General features: G+C 29.1%; 1 protein-coding gene across 1 annotated transcript in view; it reads left to right on the plus strand.

Moving 5' to 3' along the window:
* Positions 1-23,415, plus strand: part of LOC107437533 (voltage-dependent calcium channel subunit alpha-2/delta-3) — a 346,295-nt gene that overhangs the window by 5,308 nt on the left and 317,572 nt on the right. The window lies entirely within an intron of this gene.

Here is a 23,415-nt window from a genome sequence, read left to right on the forward strand (position 1 = left end):
GGTTCCTCAATTGGAATTTTATCAGAAGCTAAATTTATCGGAAAGATTACTTCTCAGTTTCAATATATAAAGTGTTCTGTCATGCTTTTAGTTCTGAATGAATACATAATGTAAAGATAAATAGCGTAGAAGAGTGCTTTAAATTAGATTGCTTAGTTAATCTTTGATTTTTAATTATTGGTGAAAGTGTTCATTGATTGGAATGACTTATTGGTTGAGTTCAGGGCGTCTGAAAGTGCATGAATATTAAGACGGAAAAGAACAAAAAAATGGAAAGGAAATAATTTTTTTTATTTAAAAGATAGTATGGTAAAAACTAACAGAATATGGTATAAATAATATATAGCATCGCATAAAAACCATTTATTTGGTTAAAATTTCTTTTCAGCTTTTTATTTTTAACTAAAGGTGCGGCAATACGAACTATAGTTTCAAAAATCAGTTTAATAATTATCTTTATACCAGAAAACATATTTTTTTTTTCAGATTGATGGAGTACTACAAGGATCTAATTTTTAATCTCTTAGTTAATTTATTTTTACACTATTTTGAAAAAAATTATACTCTTAATATATTTGTTTTTAGATTTGTTGCTGACTTAATTATCTCTAATTTTCAAGATTATACAATTTTTTTAAGTAATATTTTCCCCGAGGAATTAATATTGCTTCGTAATCATGACAAATTTTAATTTGTTGACTTTAGGCATTAAAAAAGAAAAAAATATCTACTTTGTTGGTTTATACGATGAAAGAAGTGATTTTAATCTTAATATAAACAAACTAATTCTTGGAATTCTAATGTTTCTAAAATCTTTTATTTAGCACCATTTTTAATCAAATGAATAAAATTAAAAGAATATGTTGTAATGTTTATTTATCCAAAAATCAAATAGACAAACTCTTTCAAAATTTGATAAAAACAATGGATACCTAACTAATGAAATAACGTTCTATATTAAATCATTGAGTTAATTGTAGGTTATTATTATTTATAAATTTACTAAAAAATTCTTTGTTAACTAAATTTATATTTTAAACTTAATATATATTTACTTTATATATATTTATAATGTTTACACTATTGTATTGATATATTTCACGTTGGAACTATTAATACATTATTAGAAAGCACTCCTTTTTGCGATATAATTATGTGAGCTGATAAGATTATCTTTTCATTAAATTGTTTTTCGACTTTTTAATAATAAAATTTTTTAAAAAAAATACTTTAAAAGATATTTTATTGTAATAATTTTCTTCTTTTTACCTTAATTTTTATTATTTTCCATATTTTCTCTATTTTTTAAATTTGTAAAACGGCTTCTAATTAGGCCCCGAAAATTTTTTAATTCTCTAATCGTAAAAAAATTATTAAAAAGAGAGAAAAACTAAAATCATTTTTTTTGACAATTATTTAATTTTCATTATTAAGGCCATTTATCATTATTAATGACATTTATTAAGGACAGCGTAATGCTATTCATATAAATAATAGATGAATAATTGAAATAAATGAATGAGAAATATATATTTAAGAAAGCTTTAGTTAGTTTGTTAGTTTGTCTTAAATAGCTCAATTTAGTTCTCGGAGTTGTTAGAATAGAATTTATTGGACTGAAGCCAACTATATTAGCTTGGTTTTAAAATTTAAAATTGCTTTATTACAAAGTTTTGAATATATTTGCGCAACATTTATATTTGTCCAAAATTTACCCAGAAAAATCTTTAAGGTCAACTAATAAGAATGACTATATGAATAGCATAATCTTCAAATATAAAATATGCTGGGATGAGAAATTAAATAAGGTGTAATCTATCATAAAAAGCTTTGCTTACGATTGAATATCATTGATACTCTTTTATCGACTCTAAATGGACCCCCTAGTTTGGATCAATCCCTAGTTATATTAAATCATCCCACGGTGGTCAATATCGAGCATTTTGGCAACCCCTTTTTTATGACAGTGATTACAAAATTTCCTGAGCACATGCTGTCTTTAATAAAAGTTCGCATTATTATAACTTGTATTTTTATTTTTAAGGGATAAATACACTGAGGAAAAAGTATGGTCAATACTACCAAAATATGGTAAAATTTACAGTATTTCTGGTCCCATTTGAACACCGCTTTGGAAATGACTTTTGGTAAAATTGCAATAAAATATGGTTTTATTAACATGTTGTTTGGTAATAAATGGGTTGAATATTGGTAATTTTATCAGGAATGGCATAAAAACCATTTATTTAGTTACATTGACTTTTCAGTTTTGTATTTTTACTAAATGTGTGGTAATAAGAACTATAATTTTGAAAATCAGAATTTCTTGTTAACCGTTACCATACGATCGGAATAAGTACCAAATGAATGGTTTGAACACCGTTTATTTTGGTTTTATTACCGGAATTATGGTTTCTTTCTTACCAGAAATATCTTTTTTCATACAAGTACTGTAATTTTACCAGATATCTTTTTCTTTGTGTCGAAATGGATAGGATATTTCTAACGAAATTTTAATATTTCTTACAACTTATTCTATTGGTGCAATTCTGTAGCAATTCTGTACAATTCTGTAAGTTTCTCTGACATACAGTCTTACTACTTGAACTATATTAGAAATCAAGCAGCTGTTAAGTTCCTGTGCAAAATGAAAATACTTGTTCAACAGCGCTATTTTCTAGCGTTCAATCATTTTTGTGGTTGGCTTGTGGATTTCAGTTATTCTCCCTAGAGATCTTGATGTCTGGAGATCTAGCGGGCTAAACAATTCGGTGAAAACTTCTCATTTTCCATAAAATCTTCTATCAGATGAATGTTATGAGGCAACATGTCATCGCCGCCTACTAAAATAAAATCATAGCAAACTACACCCATGAGAAGACAACTTAGGTCTCGAAGACTTTATCCCTATTTATTGACTCAGTCTAGGGTAGTGTATTTCCGATAAATGGCGCTGTAAGTATGGTCTATTTTTTCCATCTTGTTTTGATGTATAACAGTTTTGCTCTCCATTATTGTGGCTGATAGCGGACATTTCGAAAATATTGATAAATATTTTTCTATAATTGAAAAAATTGAAAACTGCTGTGATTATCAATAGTTTTCTATTGATTTGCAGCTACATTTGCATATACTGAAAGTAAGAAATTATAGAAAAAAGATTATGCCGTCAAATGAATTTGTTGCAAGAATTTTTTTTATTTAAACTTTAACCATTTTTCTGTATTTATTTTTAACGCAAATGAACCCAAACTAATAACAGCCTGCATTTAAATTAATTCGCATCAATAAGTATAATGATATAGTAAATTGAAAATATCGGAAATTTAAGATAAGTTTTATTCTACAAAAATACAGGTCAGTAGGCGTAACATCCCTCTTTATGATTCTTAGGTATCAAAATAGTTTTGAGATGCAGGGTTTTCAGTAATCTCAGACTTTAATATATCTATATGTATTTCTCTTACACGGCGGCAAAAAAGTCCTTGTTTCTTTTTCGCGATTGCAGCAAAGAATTAAAATATTAAGCGCATGCGATGTCATAAGCATTAAAGCGTAAACGTACTTGTTTAGAAATTTCTGAATTATTTTCTCACGTGGGAAGCAAAAAGCTGAAACAACCTGAGCTATAAGTTGGGAATTTTAAAAGTGAGTAGTTCAAATAACAGAGTGTTCTATAATGTTTTAATTATATTTATGCGGGTTCAATAATAATAATAATAATTTTATTCATTGTTAATCATTGAAAAATGAGTATTTCACGATATTTTTTAAAAGCATAATTAATGTTTATATTGTTTAGTTCTTTAATTTCGGTGACAATCAAGCACGTTTTTGAGTTTTTAATCTAAACTTTCTTAAATATGATTTGTTAGATTATATCCGTCTCGTATTTATGTGTATTTGATTTAATTGTGAAAGTCTTTGATTTTGCTGTTTGATTTTATTTTTTGACAAGAATCCTATAATACATATTAAGGGGAGTGATTATGGAGCACCCTGAGATAAGAATTCTTCATTATAAAGATAGTTTTTTTACTCATGGTTTCCATAACGTTTATCACAGTACATAAAATCATTAACCATTTAACCATTTATAGTTATAGCATGATACATACATTGGCGTGTAAAAGTCTCCAGCCTTATTATTTTAATTTTATCACCACAAAAAATGAAAACTGCTTTTAAAACAGTCTTATCTTTTCATTACACTGCATCTTTTTAAGTATTTATGTATCATTTTAAAGTAATTTCTATTAACTGAAAATTCTGAAAGAAGTTATTTAAATGTACTCTTCTGAGACACTCGTCTTTAGGGTTGAAAAAAACTCGCATACATACAGATGCTTTATGTAACATAAGCCTATTTAACTATACACGTTCCAGCAAACAAGCTGTTACCTCAAAAGACCAAAAATGTTTTTATTAGTTTATGGTTTTATATGTGTAATTATATAATTTGCGCGTACTTTTTATAAACATTTTAAGAAAGGAAAACTGTAAGTTTATGAATTGATGACGAACGAATATTTCTCACAAGTTTCTTATGGATAACATTAAACTCTTGAAGTGTATGAAAAAGAAAAGAATTTACAGCCAGTTCCAGGTAATCTATTATTTCATTAAAACCTTGGCTTTACTATCCACAAAAATAAATTCTCCTGCCGAAAAGTGAGGTTTGATGGTGCGCTTGGGGGTTGAATAACCTTTAAGGTTTATGTTACAACTATTACAATAATTTATAAGAGTACCCCGAGATTTATAATGATAATGCCTTGAGGTTGTTCAATTTATATCATTTAGAATATACTCCTTTTCTTATTTTTTCATACATTTATCTCTGAGTAGTGTTATAAACATTAATAGGGGGTTAATAATTTTGTTCTAAGTAGTTGTGTAGTTTATTTATTTTAAGCACAATAATTTGTAAGATCCATTGTATTTTATTTGAGTTACAAATAATGTTTTCCAGTATATTTGTCTCTAAACAAAATTATAAATATTTATAGGAAGCAAATGATTTCTCTTAAGTTAGCTTTAAAAATAACCAGTTTTTAAGATCTAGTGTATTTTGTTTGAGTGACTAATACCTATATTTGTTTTTAGACAAAGTCATAAACATTCAAATAATTTGTTTTAAGTAAAGATCAAGCGTATTTTGTTTAATGTTTAGTGAATATTTTCGATTTAATTTGACTAAAGGAGGAAGTTAGTATTTTGAATATTCTTTCATTAAATAAATCCGAAAATGTAATATTCAAGAGTGAAAATAAATACTTGTGATTTGCAATTAGAATTTTAAAGAAATCCAAGTGAATAATATTAAAACTTTATGGAGGAATAATAATGAAATTTTATATGAGATAAAAATTGGAACTTTTTAAGTTGATGATACTGAAGCTTTCATATATTAAAACAATATTATATTACTATACATATAATAGTGTTACATGATTTTAACATGAAATTATCAGATTTCCATCTTAATAATTAGTACAAAAATAAAAAAGTTAGATATTTAGTAATTTGTCTCAACAAACGCTTTTTCCTATCTCCTAATTTCCTATCTGAAAATTTCCTATCTATATTCCCAAAGAATATTTATGAACATTTTGTTGCTATTTAGTCATAAATATAATTTGCAAGTTGGCTTATTTTCACTAATTATTAAGTCAAAGTAACTCAATTAAAAGCGAAATAAAATGCAATATGCAAAGAAGTAACCCGAGCTATAATAAAATTAGCCATGCATAATTCTATTTATATCTCTTAATTGTATGTAATAATAGATTGTAAGTAAAATATTACAAGAAGTATTTAATTTCATAAATTTATGATTTTACACAAAATGTCTCTTTAAAATGCAATGTATTTTGAGCATTACATATCTATTTCAGGCACTTTTACTAATATTGAATAGAAAAAGAATAAGAAATATATTTAATAAACAGTTTAAACCAATGTTTCAGTAAAATACTTATAATTGCAAATATTTAATCCTGCATTCAGTTATTGAAGAATATAAAAATTAATTTTGTTGGAACTACTACAAATGTTAATAAGCGTATATTTGCCAAGTTAAAGCAAATTTTTTTGTTATGAGCAAAATTGCAATAACAAAATTTGCATATTTCAACTTAAATATTTTAATTAAATTAAATAAAACCATTTACAAAATGTAGCAAATAGATTTGAAATTATCACGACTTAATATTTTGAAACAATTCAGTTTTAGTAATTCATTTTTGATTTAAAAAGCTTTTTTTGTAATACTAATTGCAATTTCGAAATTTGCTTGCCGAATTAACTCAAAAAATAACTAGCATCAAAGTAATTAATATCGCACTTGAAATTTTTATAGTATTTTTGAGACACTTTCATCAAGTTTATATTTAAAGTTAAAAGGAAAACAACTCTAATTTTAAAGATTCGGTAGTTTACTTTTAGAAATATTTAGAATTAGTTTGATATACATTTCAACTGAAAATAAACTACTTTGAGTAACGCTATTAAATTTGTTATAAGCTATCTTCCATTCTCACAAAAATTAATTACAATAGCTGATGAAAGCTTTCATAAAATTTCTAGTGCTGGAAAATAAATTTTACTCCCAGGATAATTAATAATCTTTTCCAACCCAAAACCACATTACCATTCTCTACTGAGAGTTTCCTCAATAATTCTTCTCACAAGTTCTTTTAACTTCTTCTTTGAAAACTTTTGCAACAGGATTCATGTTACACTGTCACAGAATTCGTTTCTAAGCTATTCGGAAAACGACCAGTCAGTCCTCATTAGTGGTCACATGTCACATTCTTTCTTGGCCTTCTTACTTGGTTGTAGGATTACAACCAAAGACAAAGGGAAACAGAATTCCACCCTCAAGTCATTAAATGGACTGAGATCGGAGAGAAAATCTCCTTTAGATGTCTCAGATTTGAAGAACTCTTTGTTTTAACTTTCAAAAGGAAACATCATTATCCCTTCTTTCTTTTTTAGAGTGATTCTCTTTTACCATTTCAGCTAATTCCTTTCCTAAAACATGCCTAACTTCTGTTCATTTTGAAAATGATCTTTTTTTTCCGGATTTCTTTTAGAACTATATTCGCATTGGGGTATTAAAACAGGCTATGGATAACCTGAGATGTTTGGCAGTAGAAGAATAGGAAACTACCCATTCCAGTGAAATTTATCGAAATAAAGGATCGAGCTAGATATTCAAAGAAATCCATTACCTCTAAATCTCAGCATCTTTTATTCCTCCCATACAATACATTTTCTAACATTAATGTCATTTGGTTTTTTTCCTGATATTTCTATGACTGCGAAAGTTAAAGAATGTACCAAAACTAACGAAAGGTTTGAATTGAACACCATTTGACACCATTTGGTATGAAATGTTGCCGATGAAGAAATAAAGACAGCTGATGGTCCAAATTCCTGTAAAATGAAGAGTTGCTCGAATTAATATTTTCCTTTTTCAGCATTATTATGTCATTTCCTTGTCCTATAACATTTCTTTTTAAATGTTATGTTAGGGCTGGCCAATCAGATCACACAATGTAACACTGTTGAATTTTTTTCCTGGAACAATATTGCTTGGGATGCTTGGCAGTCAAAGAATAAGAAACTTTTTAATTCTACGAGAATGAATTAAAATAGAAGATTCAGCTAAACATTTCAAAAAATAAATGGAAAACGACTATATTCTTAAAATCTCAGTATCTTTGATTTATTTCTTCCATAGAATACATTCCCAGTTTTATGTCACTCCTTTAATTTATGATATTTCTATAGCTACGTATGCATATCTAACTCAAACTATACATACTGACAATAATATGTGTCTATTAATAATATGTATGTGTATCATAACATGATCATTATATAACATATTTGACATGCTTTGTTTTAAAGTTAGTTCATTGCGTATTAGGAATCTTAAGTGGAAGAATAAAATCTTATGCAGCCTAGTAATCCGATTCCGGGTAAATGGTTTTAGAGTATTTTTTGATCATTATAAACATTCATTTTGTAAATTAAAACGAAAATAACTGAAGTACAGGGTGTTTATAAGGTCCCGGACCCATTTTGATGCTTAATAACTCATAAAATAATAAAGATAGATTAAAATTAATAACATAAATGGTAAGATAGACTCAAAAAGTTTTATGACCCTTGTCAATGAACTTCCACGTGTGTCCCCTTCGTCGCACGGAGAATATCAAGTCTAGTCAATTTCACGCCAGGTAGCTGCAAGCGTTATCAGTTATTAAACATCAAAATTGGTCAAAAATGGGTGTTTCTGGCATTGTTAATCGCCATACGTGAGCATATGGGGATCTGAAAACCCCCATGAATACCGTGAGACACAAAGGGATTCCCCAAAGGTTAATGTGTGGTGTGGACTAATGCACGACCGTGTCATTGGGCCGTTCTTTTTACAGAAAAGACGGTCTCATCAGTCGTATACTTAGACATGTTGGAAAACTTCGTATTTCCACAACTAGAAGAGCTTCAACCACATGTCTTTTTGCAACAAGATGGTGCAAAACCTCATTGGGGTATCATCGTTCGTAGTTCTTTGAATGACCATTTTCCGGGAAGATGGATTGGGCGAGGAGGTCCAATTCCTCGGCCATCCAGATCACCTGATATAAAGCCGCTGGACTTTTTTCTTTGGGGATTCATAAAGGACAATGTTTAGAGGAGGATCGTGTCGAACATTGATGACCTAAAAGCCAGAATTACAACCGCAATAGCCTCTGTGGATGCTGACATGCTTGCCGCTACCTGGCATGAAATTGACTATCGACTTGATATTCTCCTTGCGAAGAAGGGGGCACACGTGGAAGCTCATTGACAAGGGTCATGAAACTTTTTGAGTCTATCTAACCATTTATGTTATTAATTTTAATTTATCTTCATTATTTTATGAGTTATTAAACATCAAAATTGGTCCGGTACTTTATAAACACTCTGTATTAAGTCTTTTAATGGACATACTGAAACTTCCTTTCGCCTGTCTGAAAAATATTTAAACTATTTTTTACTTAAAAATTTTGAAACATATTAAATTCGAAATAAGATTAAATACTGTTAATTTTAAAGTGATTAAAACACTTGATAATGCTATGCGTGACTCACAAAAAAAAAAAAAAGATAATAAACTGAAGTGTAATTCAGCATTTGTTTTTCCCGTTAAATATTCAACGCAGGAATTCAAATTGCAAGTTTTCATCATACTTATATGTGATAGATATCTTCAACCTTTCTAAATATCTTATCCCTTCAAAGGCTTTCTTAAACACTGGTTTCTCGATTCCAAGGTGAGCTAGCAATATCCCCTCTAACTATTGATTTTAGCTCAGGATTATGAAATGTCGATAGGTTTTTGCTATTGTCCACAATCATATCAACTAAGTGCTGACTAACTGATTTTTTCCATTATATATAGTACATTTGAAAATATTTGGTAGGTATAATTATATGAATTCAACATATATTTTTTTTAGTTCTGATGCTTGCATCGTTATTTTCAGGCATAAAAGTTATTCAGTGAGACATTCTGGAAACTAGTTTCGTTTTAATTTTGAAACAAAAATTGATGTTATATGAAAACTAATTTTATATAAAATCAAACTTTATATACTTTTTTATGAAAATTTATATAAAATGAATAATGATGATTATTTATAATATTTGCTAAATGCATAGTTTATTTGAAAAAAAAATGAATTCTTAATTCCTCAAAGCAAACAAAACAAAAGTATCCACTGCACGTATGCCCCAAGTTTTGAAACAATTCGTGTTACTTATATCAAATTGCAGAGACATGGTATAAATAATTACGAATCACTACAATAAAAGTAAAAAATGAAACCTATATAAAGAATAATTGTGTTTAAATTTGTTTGATAATTAGCTTCGCTCACACGATTGCCATCTTTTATTTTATATCTTACGTGAAATATGAATTGTATCGATGGTAAATAGTGGTAATGTTTTTAACAAATCTAATTGTAAAATTATTTTCCTAATGATGTATTCAAAATATATACGAAATTCGATAAGAAAGTTAAATAATTTATTTTCGAGGAACAATCATAATTTTTGTCTCAGAAAGCTAAATTTTTAGCTCTTTAGTTAAAATTAATTCGGATCAAGAAAATCATTATGTCCAGAAAACAATGGGATTTAAAAATTGTTCCTTAACTAAGCACATTTGACAGTACTTTATAATTACTTTACATCAACTAAAACAATGTTATGATTAATGACCGCACCAAACAAATGTCTCACTGAAACTTTTATAACTCTTGTATACTTATAATTTTGACCTCTACTTTGTTTGAATTGTAATTTTTATGACATAAAGCTTAAGTTTGATACTATTACAGAACAGGAGTTTACGGAACATTAAATAGCTAAGAAAAGTTTCTTAATAATCTTACACGAATGTAATGTAATTTTCTTTTGTTTGAAGAATAAAGCGTACCATACGTTTACGTAGGTACGTTTGCCTTTTAATAACTTTAAATCTCAAAAGAATACGCAAGACAATAATTCTATTGAAAATGGAAAATTAATTGGTTTTGAGAATTATTGCATAAAAGACAGACAGAAGAAGTGATTTTATAGAAAAATTAGAAGTAATGCTTTTATAATATTTAAATAGAAAAATAAAAAGTAGTAAAAAATCTAATGTTCCATCAGGGGCTTCGAATATAAAGTTTTCTCATTAGATTATATAAAATTTTTTTATTTCTTAAAATTTCTTATTCTTTCTTCTATTTATTTCTTAAAATTTCTTATTCTTTCTTCTATTTATTTCTTAAAGATTTTGTCAACTTTATTTCTCAAATAAACTCATAGAACTCATGTAAATTAGAAACTAAAACAATTTAAAGTTAACTCTGTGGTTTAATCCATCGATGAAAATATTAAATTCTTAGTTCTGTAAAATAATAATTTTTTCTTGTTATAATGAGATAAATAAAATGCTGACAATCCGGTGCAAGTGCTGAAAATCTTTAATATGCTGCCGTTTAGGCCAATTGGATATTTGGATATTGGGCATGGCTTACAATGAACAATGAAAACACAAAAATATAACGAGCTATTTTAATAAAAATTTGCTATTGAAATGTATTGTCAATGTAAGATTTAAAAACATCTATCATTAAATTTTATAAAAACATATATTTTTTAACTTTAAAAATAGAAAGATAAAAAATAACACTCATTTACATTAATGTTCTAGAATTGTGAATGTAAAACAAGGAATTTCAAAAATTTTATCAACTATTCGGAAACTGTGCTTGGCAATCCATTTAATAAATGTTGCCGACTATGAACAGCAGTTTTATTGAAAAAAGGAATGTATATTTAAAAAAAAATGTTTAGAACAAAAGTTATAAAATATTAACAGCTTAATACTAAAATATACATTACTGCACAATACTAACGTAAGATTATCAATTCAAGTTGAAAGTACAGAAAAAGTCTTCAGAAATAAATACGGTGACTATTCTAGACAGGTCAATAAAAGAGCTTGTCAATGACTCTATTTCTTATTTGCTCTGCTTACTTTATTTAGAACATATTTTAGAGGAAAAAAATGTTTTTTAATCAAAATTTTCAACTTTTAAATAAATTGAAACCCCGCCCCCCATATATTCGAAGCAATATGTGTCAAAACATTATTTTATAACCGTCGTTGAACAGCCGACCCAATTTTATGGGTTTACGACTACTTACGTTCAACTCCGTAGCCTTGTAATTTTGAACCAATCCAGAAGACAAGGAAACTCCTGGAACAGTACCCCCAGAGGTATTGATTTGTTGTGGGAACATGGAGGACTTTGAGACTCGACAGATTTAACATGCATCAGTCACCATTTACTACACGGGGAGTCTTCGGCCGGCGAGGATCGAACCCACGACCTCTTGGATATGGGCCCAGCGCCCTACCGACCAGGCTATCCCGGCCCGAAAAATTTCCTTAAAGTTGATTAAATAAAGCATGAAATATCTAAACATTATGTAAAGTAGTAAATAGTAGATGTTATATTTTTCGCATAATTATTCTTTAGACAATGAATAAAAAGTATATTTTCATACCTTAATAATTTCATTTTGTCAATTAATAATGCCACAAACTACAATGAAAATGAGATCAAATAACTGTACGAAGGTATGAGCAATGCACCGATCACTGGTCTAGTAGTTACTGTACTGGACTATGTGGCCAGTGGTTGTGGGCTCGAATCCCACCATGGATGTAACTCTCTCTTCTGTGTGAATGTAACACGTCCTATAAACGGGTTTGTGGTTGTATGGCGGGGGGGGGGGGTAACGACGCCAGTCCATCACCGTGGCTTAGACACAGATGCCCACTGAGTAACAATAAGAGAGTAGTAATTCTGGCATTTCTTAGGCCAATGGGAAATAGACCAGTCATTTAAAAAAAATGACCCATGCATGTATCTTTGGATACAATATCAATAGACAGCTCTTTAGGGGTTTAACTTCCTCTGCAGACATTGATTTTGTAATACAGAAAGAGGACGAATAAGTTGACAACTCGTTACACGTTAAATTAATAATTGACACGCTATATTTTTAAATCTTCGATCTGCCATAATATCCATGTGAGGAAACAATAGCGTTAAATATCCCGAATCTTTCACGATAGCGGATCTGTTGTACAGTGCGCAAAATAAAAAACGGACAACCGTGAATAACGATAGGATCTTTACGTTCTAGGACTCCATCTTAATGATTTGAGGAGATGGCCTCAAATATGCTATCTAAGGCCGGGATAGTCAGGTTGGTAAGGCATTGGGCCCATGTCCAAGAGGTTGTGGGTTCGATCCCCGCCTGTCGAAGTGAATGGTGACTGATGCACGTAAAATCTCTGGATTCACAACGTCCTCCATGTTCCCATAACAAATCATACCTCTGGGGGTATTGATCCAGGAGTTTTCTTGTCTTCTAGATGGGTTCAAAATTACAAGGCTACGGAGTTGAACATTAGGAGTCGTAAACCCAAAATTGGGTTGGCTGTTCAACGACGAGTATAAAATCAAAATATGCTAACTACTTGGTGCACACGAAATTTTAAGTTACGAAATCATACACAAAAACTTACTTTCTCTCAATAAACATACCGTTTTTTCGACTGATTCAAATTTTCGACCACGAAAATATTGATGGTAGCCGCAATCTGGGAACTATGATCCCCTTAGTTTGGTCAGGAGAGCGATCCAAAGTTTGAATCCCCTAAGGTTAATTTTATTTTTTGCGTATTTCGCCATATCTGGAGAACGTTTTAAACGAATTGAAAAATCTTTGCACACAATTATAAAATTCATTTATTCAAAGATAAATCCATGCAAAAAATAAATTTTTGTAAATATTAACTCGTTTCTATTATTTTATTTTGCACCAGTCGGAAAAATTTTGAGTTGCAAGGTATAAATTTTTTACATAATTTTAAAATATCTAATGAATTACGACAAAATACGAAATTTGATATAAATCTATTGAATTGTTTCTGAGAAATCAAATTTGATTTCTCAGGAACTAAATTTTGTATTTTGTATTTTGCCATGTGAAATTAGATAATTTAAAATTATATAAATATTTATACACCAAACTATTCAAAAGTTTTATGGCTGCTATTGAATAAAATAATAAAAAATTTTAAGTATTTACTAGTTTTTATTTTTTGCACCGAATTATCTTTGGATACTCTAATTTTACAAATGTGTGCAAAGATTTTTCATTTCACTTTAAAAGTTCTTGAGATATGACAAAATACACAAAAAGTAAAATTGACATTAGAGGGTCCAAACTTCAGAACGCTTTCTTGACCAAACTATTGGGACCATATTTCCCAGATTCCGGCTACCTCCTATACTTTTGGGATTAGAAATCCGAATCCGTTGAAAGAAAGATATGTATATTCAGAGAAAGTAATTTTTGTATCCGATTTCGTAATTAAAATATCGCCTGCAGCAATTAATTAGCATATTTGAAGTCACCCTCTCAAGCTATTAAGATTGAGTATTAGAGTGTGAAGATCCAATCAAAAGCTATTCAGGGTGGTCCGCTTTTTCCGCTCAGTGTACGCCTCCCATAACCCTTCAAAATAAAGCCATTAGGAGTACAAGTTATCACGGATTTTATGGTATTAGTTTTGTAGTAGTCGAACCAAGTCATACATTGTTGAAATGCATTTCATGGTTTTTCATTTGGAATTTGAAAGCAATCCATTATGCTCTGAGCATTATAATAATTCCGTCAAAATGCTACTGGTAAGCACTGTTTGATTCAATTAGAATCTGTATGTCAAACAATAAAATTCTGGAGAACACCTGCAAGAGGAGAGTTTTTGAAAATTCCGGACGCATTACATAAGGACATCTCAAATAACATGCCTAGATATTCAGGTGTTTCATTTTGTCGTATTTTTTATGTGTGATCATAACAATTAAAATCGAACATTTAGTATTTACAGAAAAAATTCAATGATGAATTTTTCCTCATTTTGAAGTTCTAACCTCATTAAATAATTTTTTTTCACTGATGTCATTTGTTTTTTGAGTTCCCCGTTATTTTGTTTCGTCTCTAAGGGGATTTCATGTATCATCCAATATGGATCATCCACATGTATCATCCAATTTCCATATTGACTCTCTCAATATGGAAATTTTTCGGAGTGAAAATCGTGAGAAAGAGGAACATAATTTCCCGCAAAATTGATTCAAAGTTGAACCATAATATTTATACCTTAAATTATGCTTTGGTGCAAATTCGTTACAACCTCAATTTAGTTAAATTAAACCATGCTTTCATTCCAGTTGAACCATAGTATGGAAGAATAAAGTGCAAAAAGCAGTAATATGCTCAGTAATATGGTTATACTGGACACCATATTGAGTCTAGTAAATTTGAATGACATGGTTCAACTCGGTTTAAATTTGTTAAGTTTTAACATATTTAAATGTCTTCTAAAATTATTGCAAATGATGAAAGTATTATATAACAGATGATAAACTTATCCACGGCTTTTTTGTTCTACCAGTTGGCATCAGAAAATAAACTATTTTCGATTGCGAAACAGGAAATTTTCTTAATTAAATTATTTGTAATCATTAGCCTTCCAAGTTGAGCTACCCTTCCAAGTCAGAAAATAAATGCCATGTTTGCAGAATAATAATAGATCAACTTAACACCTTTCTGAGTTTGTTGCAAATTTAAGAGATAATATGGTTTAATGGTCTAAATTTTTTACAGAATAAAAGAAAAGATCAACGAGTATCTTAAAAACAGTCATTGCATTATTAATAAAAAATGAGTTATTTTTTATAGTAAAATACTTGATGGCTTTTTTATAAGAAAAAACATTGATCTTTTTTAAGGAAACAGTTTTCTCGAACATATCAAACATAACGGATTTATGTCAAGTAATCGATTAGAATTGGATTCATTTCATATTTGCCACTGCTTTAGATATATAAATTTATTTTAAAATGTTACTTTAAGTATATGTATCAATATATTAAGTAAACTAACGTATTTTAATTATAGCTAACATATACTATTCCTCATCTTTTATTATACATTATTAAATGAGTATATCTGTGTATATTTGAACTGTAGGTTACATTTATTTATTACTTGTAATAATAAAGGATTGAACATTATATATTCTATAACCTTTTATTATTATTTTAATTTCTAACAACACTTTAACAAAATTTTACTCTGGTTTCATAAATTTTTTTGCAGAATGTACTAGTAGTTTGATTTTATTGCATTATAAGATGTTTAATTGATTTTAACAGCAGACTATTTTGTATCATCAATTATGAATTTAAGCACTTAAATATATTTTTCCCACTGAAATATTATATAATATGACACTAATTATATAATACCCTAGTCATACACTAAAAGTTATATTTCTATTTAAAATCTGTACTAAAAATTATGTTTGCATTTAAAATATATATTAAATATATTTACTGGAATATTCACGAGAATTTACGAGAAATATTCCTTATATTTTTTATTTATAAAACGTAAGGAAAATGCACAACCTAAAAATATTCCTGTTTAAATAAAACCATTTTAAGGCAAAAAGTCGAGATTATGCATAATTTACTTACAACTGATGAAATTTACTCTTTTAAAAAATATTTCGTTCGCATAACTGTAAAGTGGCGTAACTTTGTTACACTTTTTGAGACTTTTGTTTGTTATCTCTATTAAACTGTGGCAGAGTTATGAATATTTTACAAAGTATGTCTGCGCAGTTATTTTAGGTGGCTGGTTAAACTATTCTAAATGGCATAGGAATTAAAAAAAGTCTTCTTTATCACACAGTTAACACCTTGGAAGAGATTACTTTGACATTTGCTTTCTTGCAATGAAATTGACTAAATGTCATTGTAGCACATAAAATATTTAAAATATCTAAAAATTTTCAATGCATAATTTTGTAGAAATGTTTTTGGAGAAAACTGACGAAAATAATTTGAAATGCTAGCATTAAAATTATTTTTATAAATATGACTAATTTTACTTATTCTATTACTGATTAACCTATTTTTAATCTATTATTACTATTATTATGAAATTTATTATTTGTGATTATGCTGTTTTTACTCAAAATGAAACACCGGACCACAACACCAGATGTAAAATTGTTTGTATTTTGCTCATTTGTAAGTAACATTTTTCTAGATTTCATATTTAAAGTCCCCTCTATTAGTTAAAACTCAAATTCGAAACTTTTTGAATATGTTTGATTTTGTAATTGAACTTTTGGGTACACTTCGAGTTAGCGGTATGCTCCCGGATTCAACCCTTGTGGGGGTGGGTTGAGGTTAACAGTTATTAGCAGTCGTAAACCCAAAAAAATGGGTCTGCTGTTCAACGACAGTCATAAAAAAACGTTTTAAATGTACAGAAGTTATGTTAGAAAGAAGGTTTTAAAAGTAAGTCGAAAATATGCATATTTTTCATAAGATAATAAAGTATTTAAAGTTAACTGGAGTTAACGAAAAATTAGTTATTATTTTTTTATCAAAGTAAAATAAGTAAAATAAAATTCGATGTTTTATTAAATTTAACAGCAGTTATCAAAATTATATAATGTGAAGAAAAACATTATAAGAAACACGTTCTATACTTTTTTTTACTCCAGAAAATCAAATAAAAATGTTGCCTCAAATTTCGACGGGGCACATTTTTCCGACATGTTCATATAGAAAGTGTACAAATCTATCAAAGTGAGGTGCTTTCAATAACAACAAAATGATATTAAATCTCAATTCCTTCCTAATATTGCTAATGATAGTTTATATCGAGGGCAAACACATTTTATCTTAATGGGAATATCTAGATGGATAAAAACGTTAATGGTGAAAGTAGAAACAGTGAAAGCAAAAGATATGACTATAATGCAATAACTTTTATTTCATTTTGCGTTGGGGTTTTATGGAAAATCATTCCAAACAATATTAGGCAGCAAAAAAGTGTTTGTCTAATTTTGTTTATTTGCTGCATTTGTCATTCTTAGTCTGTTTGAATGGAATAAATAAATCGGGTAATTTATATTGGATAAATATTGGATTTATATTGGTAATTCTTATTGGATAAAAATTAATTGGTTTGAAACTTGTGTCGACAGTTACACTCCATGTTTATATTTATGAAAACTTTCTAAATTTTTTAAATAAAAAATGAGCTTAGTTTTATCTAGTAATTAACAAAAAATTGAAACATCGGAGAACTGGTAAATTGAAATCAAATTAAATCAACACAAAAATTATTCACTTTAATTATCTATCTTTTTATGATTTATTTAAGGATTGAAAGAAAAATATCAAACATATATGGCACAGCATAACAAAACAGCATGCGGAGAATCCTGTACAATCATAGAATATGCGAAAACTAACACCTAACATCATTAAAATATTGTAGTTAAAGCATGTCGCATCAGATGAAACATTTATTGTAAATGACCCTCCTGAATAAAATTTCTCTAAAATTGAAGGGATGCGTAAAAGAGGTAGACCAGATCACATGGTTTGATTGTTAATGTCACACTAAAGCTACCCTAATAAGCAATTGGTGCGGTCTGAGGTTCTTAATTAATGATGATGCTTAGACAATACTAGCGTATACGCACACAACATTACTACAGGTTGGATCAGAAGTTGGACGGTGATTTAGCAATCACACGGTCTCCATGCCATGTTCCCGAACCACCCAACCTTATGTTAACATTCCCGTTCGGCTCTATAGTCATCTAGAACATTGTATTAGAGAGGATTCTGAACCACTAAAATGGTTCTGGAGAAAACACAGTCAGATAAAACATCCAACCCCTTGCAAGGATTATGGAACGGAGAAGTAGTCCAGCTCTTCGAATGCGAAACTACAGCGGGGAACTGGTAGGGGTGGTGTGCTATACCAGAAAAACAACGCACAGGGCTGGCAACATACTCAGATAATGCAGAGCATCAAATGTGCTAAGATCCAGCACATCCGCAGTGGAAGCAAAGTGACAGCCCGTTACATGTGAACCAGTTGTTGGACATGTATGGTTGAATACGCTGTCTCCCGCTAACTGCCATTTTATTCCTTCTTTCTATGTTAAAATATGTCAGTAAGTTTAGTCAACATGGATGATATAAATGTGTTATCAAAAAAATATTTTAATAGAACAGTACTGTTTATAAATAGTGCCAAAACGCAGAACAAACTAACAATGAGAACTTTTCATCTCCCCTCTAATCCCAGTAGTGGTTGGGAGGAGAGGAGGGTAAAAATCGGTTTCAAAAATCTCTGCTGCTGTTCTCTTAAACGTTCCTTTTTCTTTCATACTCAGGAAAAGCACCAATCATTGGTAAACAAGTTTATATTAGGTCTATCGAAGCTAGCCTTCTTCCTCTATGTATATTTTTCTCGCCATGTAAGTATCGGGAATAAAGATGGAATTGACCCACCAATTTAGATGGGAATTGACCCACCACATTGACTTGGAAGGCAGGATATTGTCGAAAAGACTTAAGAGTTATGGAAATAAATCAATGGAGAAGCATTTCGTCAAGTAAAGAAGGCTTGGAGAGACTGCTCCGTTGAGTAACAACTGGCTGATGTTTAACAAGGTGATGCTTAATAAGAAGAAAAAGATGATGCTTAATAGTCTAAATACATCTGTATAAATTTTCTTATTCGCAAACTAAACTAAATATTAAACACTGAACCAGAAGCAACAAAGTCATACAAATTGTTACCAACTTATTACAACCGATGCAAATTTTAAGCCATTTTTTAAAAAAAAAACCTTCGAGGTATGCTTAATGTCTTTCAAGATAAAGTAATCTTCCCCCTAAGTCTACTAAAATCTACTAAAGTCTACTAAAATCTCATTAAAATAATTGAAAACTAATCGTAGATAGATTTTTCTTAAACTAAATTTGCTCTTTATTAATGAGTAATCCTTTTTCAACAAACTCCAAAAGTATCCAGTCTTTAAACACAATCTGTCTGCAAAAATTTAAATACGATTTACTTTCCAATAAAAGAAATTCGAAAAGAAATTGAAGAAACTCTATAAATTCGCTTTTTTTAATAACCCCCAGAGTTGAAAGAAGGTTTCTGCTTTCTTAATGATTTAGTTCCATTTTTATCTATTCGGAAGAATCTTTCCATTCTGCTTTGTATTTAAAGAAAAACTATCAATACAGTCAATTCATCTTGACTTCGGTAGAATTGGATAAAAGAATTCAATCCTTAATGTAGAATCCTATGCCATCTCTTATAAATCATTGTATTCTAACGAATCCTTTCTTTGTATCATTTTCTAGTATTGTTAACATTGTATTCTAACAAATATCATGAAAGCTTCGCAGAAAAGGGATTACTATTTCGAGCTCATTGTTCTAGATATATATATTTAGAATATCTACGTTTATTATAGCTATATTTGTATAAATTTTATAATTCTGTTAATCATTAGACATGTAAATTTAATGCAAGCTTGCTATTTGACTTTCTGAGGCAAAATAGTTATAACTTAATATTTATACTTAACAAACTATATTCCTTACATATATGAAAAGCTTAGTGGAAGAACTGGCTAAGTGACATTTTAGTGAATTTGAGTAAATGAACTTTAAAGTTTATGCTTTCCTCCTTTTTGTTTCTTAGCTCAATATTTGTTTTTAGTAAGTTTTTGAAGTATAATTCACAATTTTTAGGGATATATTCATTTGATTCTAACTCTTTTATGAAGGAAGATTGATTTTTAATGATTTTTGTAAGTAGCATTTGATTGTTTTTACGGAGAATTTTTAATGTTTTTCATCGAATATAATTTTGTTTGAGGCGATAAAACAAATATACATATATTTTGGCTTATATTTATGGAATAAAAATTTAGCAACCTTAATTTGGAACGAACTGTCATCAAATTCAATCTTGCCTTGTTGGTCTGATAACCAATAAAAAACAATTTAGAGGCAGCATGAGTGCAACTTTCGCAGAGTAATATTTTACCGGTAGCTATTGCTTCAATCAGCAAGAATTCGGCAATTTTTGATTTAAAAAAAAACATTATTTTAAATAGCGCTGATTGTGGTCAAAATGTTATGTCATTTTGTTATTTCTGAAGGTATTTCTGAAATAAAATAAAATTATTTTTATTAGTGTTAGTACAAAAAATGATTAGGTAGGGTTGTTGAAAAACATAAATTATTTTCAGTTTTTCATTAAAAATTTGCAGCTTCATACGAAAATAACACATTTTTTGCTTGTGTGCGCATATCTCTTTTAATTTTGTGCATGGTTTGGTAATGATTACCGATTTATTGATTATTTAGCTTTATTTCAATCCGCAAAATAAAAATATTCCCCTAGTAACAAATAATCTAAGAAAGTTGCATAAGCACAAAATATAATTTGTTTTTAGCACGACTTCGCTCAGAAAAAAAATTAAGTTCATTACTGGAGCAATGTGTCTGGCACTCAAACTAATACGAACCAGAGACAAATTTTTTTTATTTTGAAGAGTTGTTATTTTTTTTCGCTGTCTTTCTTAACTATTGATTCGTAACAAAATATGTATTCCTCTTTAATGTATGGAATCTACTATTTCCAGTTTTTTATTTTCACCAATTTTTTTCTGCCCACGCCTTAGAGTTCGAAGTCAAGCAAGTGATTTTTAGGGTTGTTTATTGACTATTTGTCACCAAGTAACTTAGTCGGCTCTTCCATCCAAGGAATACTCAAATAATGTCACTCACCTGGTTCTTCCACTGATATCTTCAGAATGAATAAATTTCGCAATATAAATTAATGTTATATAGTTAAATAAGACAAAAATAAAAAATTTTGCCTAGAAATCTCAATTCTTTTAAAAATGTCACTTAGCCGGTTCTTCCCCGAAGCTCTTCATATATATATATATATATATATATATATATATATATATATATATATATATATATATATATATATATATATATATATATATATATATATATATATATATATAACGGCAATATATATATATATATATATAACGGCAATATATATATATATATATATAACGGCAATATATATATATATATATATAACGGCATATATATATATATATATATATAACGGCAATATATATATATATATATATATATATAACGGCAATTTTTATATATATATATATATATATATATATATATATATATATATATATATATATATATATATATATATATATATATATATATATATATATATAAAAATTGCCGTTAAAATTGTCTAAAACTTAATTGTTTAAAATTAGTTGACTCGAGCCAACATACCATATAAGTTGCACAAGTTACCAATATAATATTTAAGTTATAGAAGTTACCAATATATTTAATAAGTTGCAAAATTTGTCTTCAGGTTATATTACTTAAGAAAATCTGTAATATATTTAATCTTTCAATGTCAGAATTTCCCGTGCTTCTTTTAAATCGCGATAAAGGGTTTACGTCTCAATACAGCATGTGTTTCTGGTAAGAACCCTAATTAGCGTTAATTTTTCGTCGATTTTAGTTGCCGTCGGCAGCCAACTTTTTTTAATTTATACGGAAAATTGAGTATGAAAATCTCTCAGCTTCCTCTTCTATCGTTTATTTTTTACAGGATATTTTTGCACTGGAATTCTGTCATGTTTATATCGTTCAGTTTGTACACATGACATTTTACACTGTGTGTTTGAATTTAAAGTTTTAATGTGAATTTTAGGATTATATTTTTTTAGGATTATTTGAAAAACTTTACATGATATAAGGAAAAATAAAACTTCTCCCTTAGTTGAGGAAATATAAAGTGAAAGTGAAGGCTAAAAAGGAAGAACAAAATCCAAAATATAACAACTACACTGAATTAATATTCAGACCTTGAAAAAGAAAGTCACATGATATGAGAGTTTCAGTTCTCACACACCTGGTCCCCTGGTTGAGAGGAAGCATCAGAGATCATTCTATTGAACATCCCCCTCTAGATCTCTGAATCTGGATCAGATTATAACTTCAGTTTCATTCTATGTCTTTGAATGTCAGGCTTCAGTGATAGTTTAGTGAGTATGTCTGCAGTCATGACTTTTGTTGGACAATATTCGAGATTTATAGTTCCATTCTGTTGGAGGTTTCTTACAGAGTGCTTTAAGTTTAACATCGATGTGCTTGGTGCGATTTGTGTATTTAGGTAATTTAATCATCTTTATCGTCGATTGATTATCTTTAGAGCGATAGGTTAAGCTTGAAGCATTTCCAATTCTTTCAGAAGTTTTATAATCCATAAAGTTTCTTGAATGGTTTGAGCTGTTGAGATATATTCAGCTTCAGCTGATAATAGTGCTACGTTTGTCTGCTTCTTAGTGTACCACTGTATTGGTGCATTACCAAGTGAATATAAATTTCCAGAGGTAGATTTCCGATCTCTTCGATAACCTTCCCAATCAGCATCTGCATATACTGTTTGTGTAGGTTAGCAACCGATATCTAGAAACAGTTCGAAGTTTTGTGTTGTATTTAAGTATCTCATGGTTCCCTTAACTTGCTCCCAGACCATTTTTCTTTGATTTTCGTTCCGACGATTCAATAGGTTTACCGCTGCTCATACGTCTGGTCGACTAATAGACTATCTAATACATGCTATGTAAATTAATGATTCTATTGCTTGTCTGTATTGAGAGTTGTTAGGTAGAAGATTTTCTTCCCCATCTGTCTATATAGCCTCAATCAATTGGAGTATTGTAAGATTTTGCTTCTATACGATTGAGTTTCTTTACTAATTCGTTTATTTTTAATTTTCGATTGATCGTGTAAGGTCCATCTTCTG

This window comes from Parasteatoda tepidariorum, chromosome 11 (genome assembly GCF_982258835.1).
Source record: "Parasteatoda tepidariorum strain Cologne lab strain chromosome 11, Ptep-v5.0, whole genome shotgun sequence".
NCBI lineage: Eukaryota > Metazoa > Arthropoda > Arachnida > Araneae > Theridiidae > Parasteatoda > Parasteatoda tepidariorum.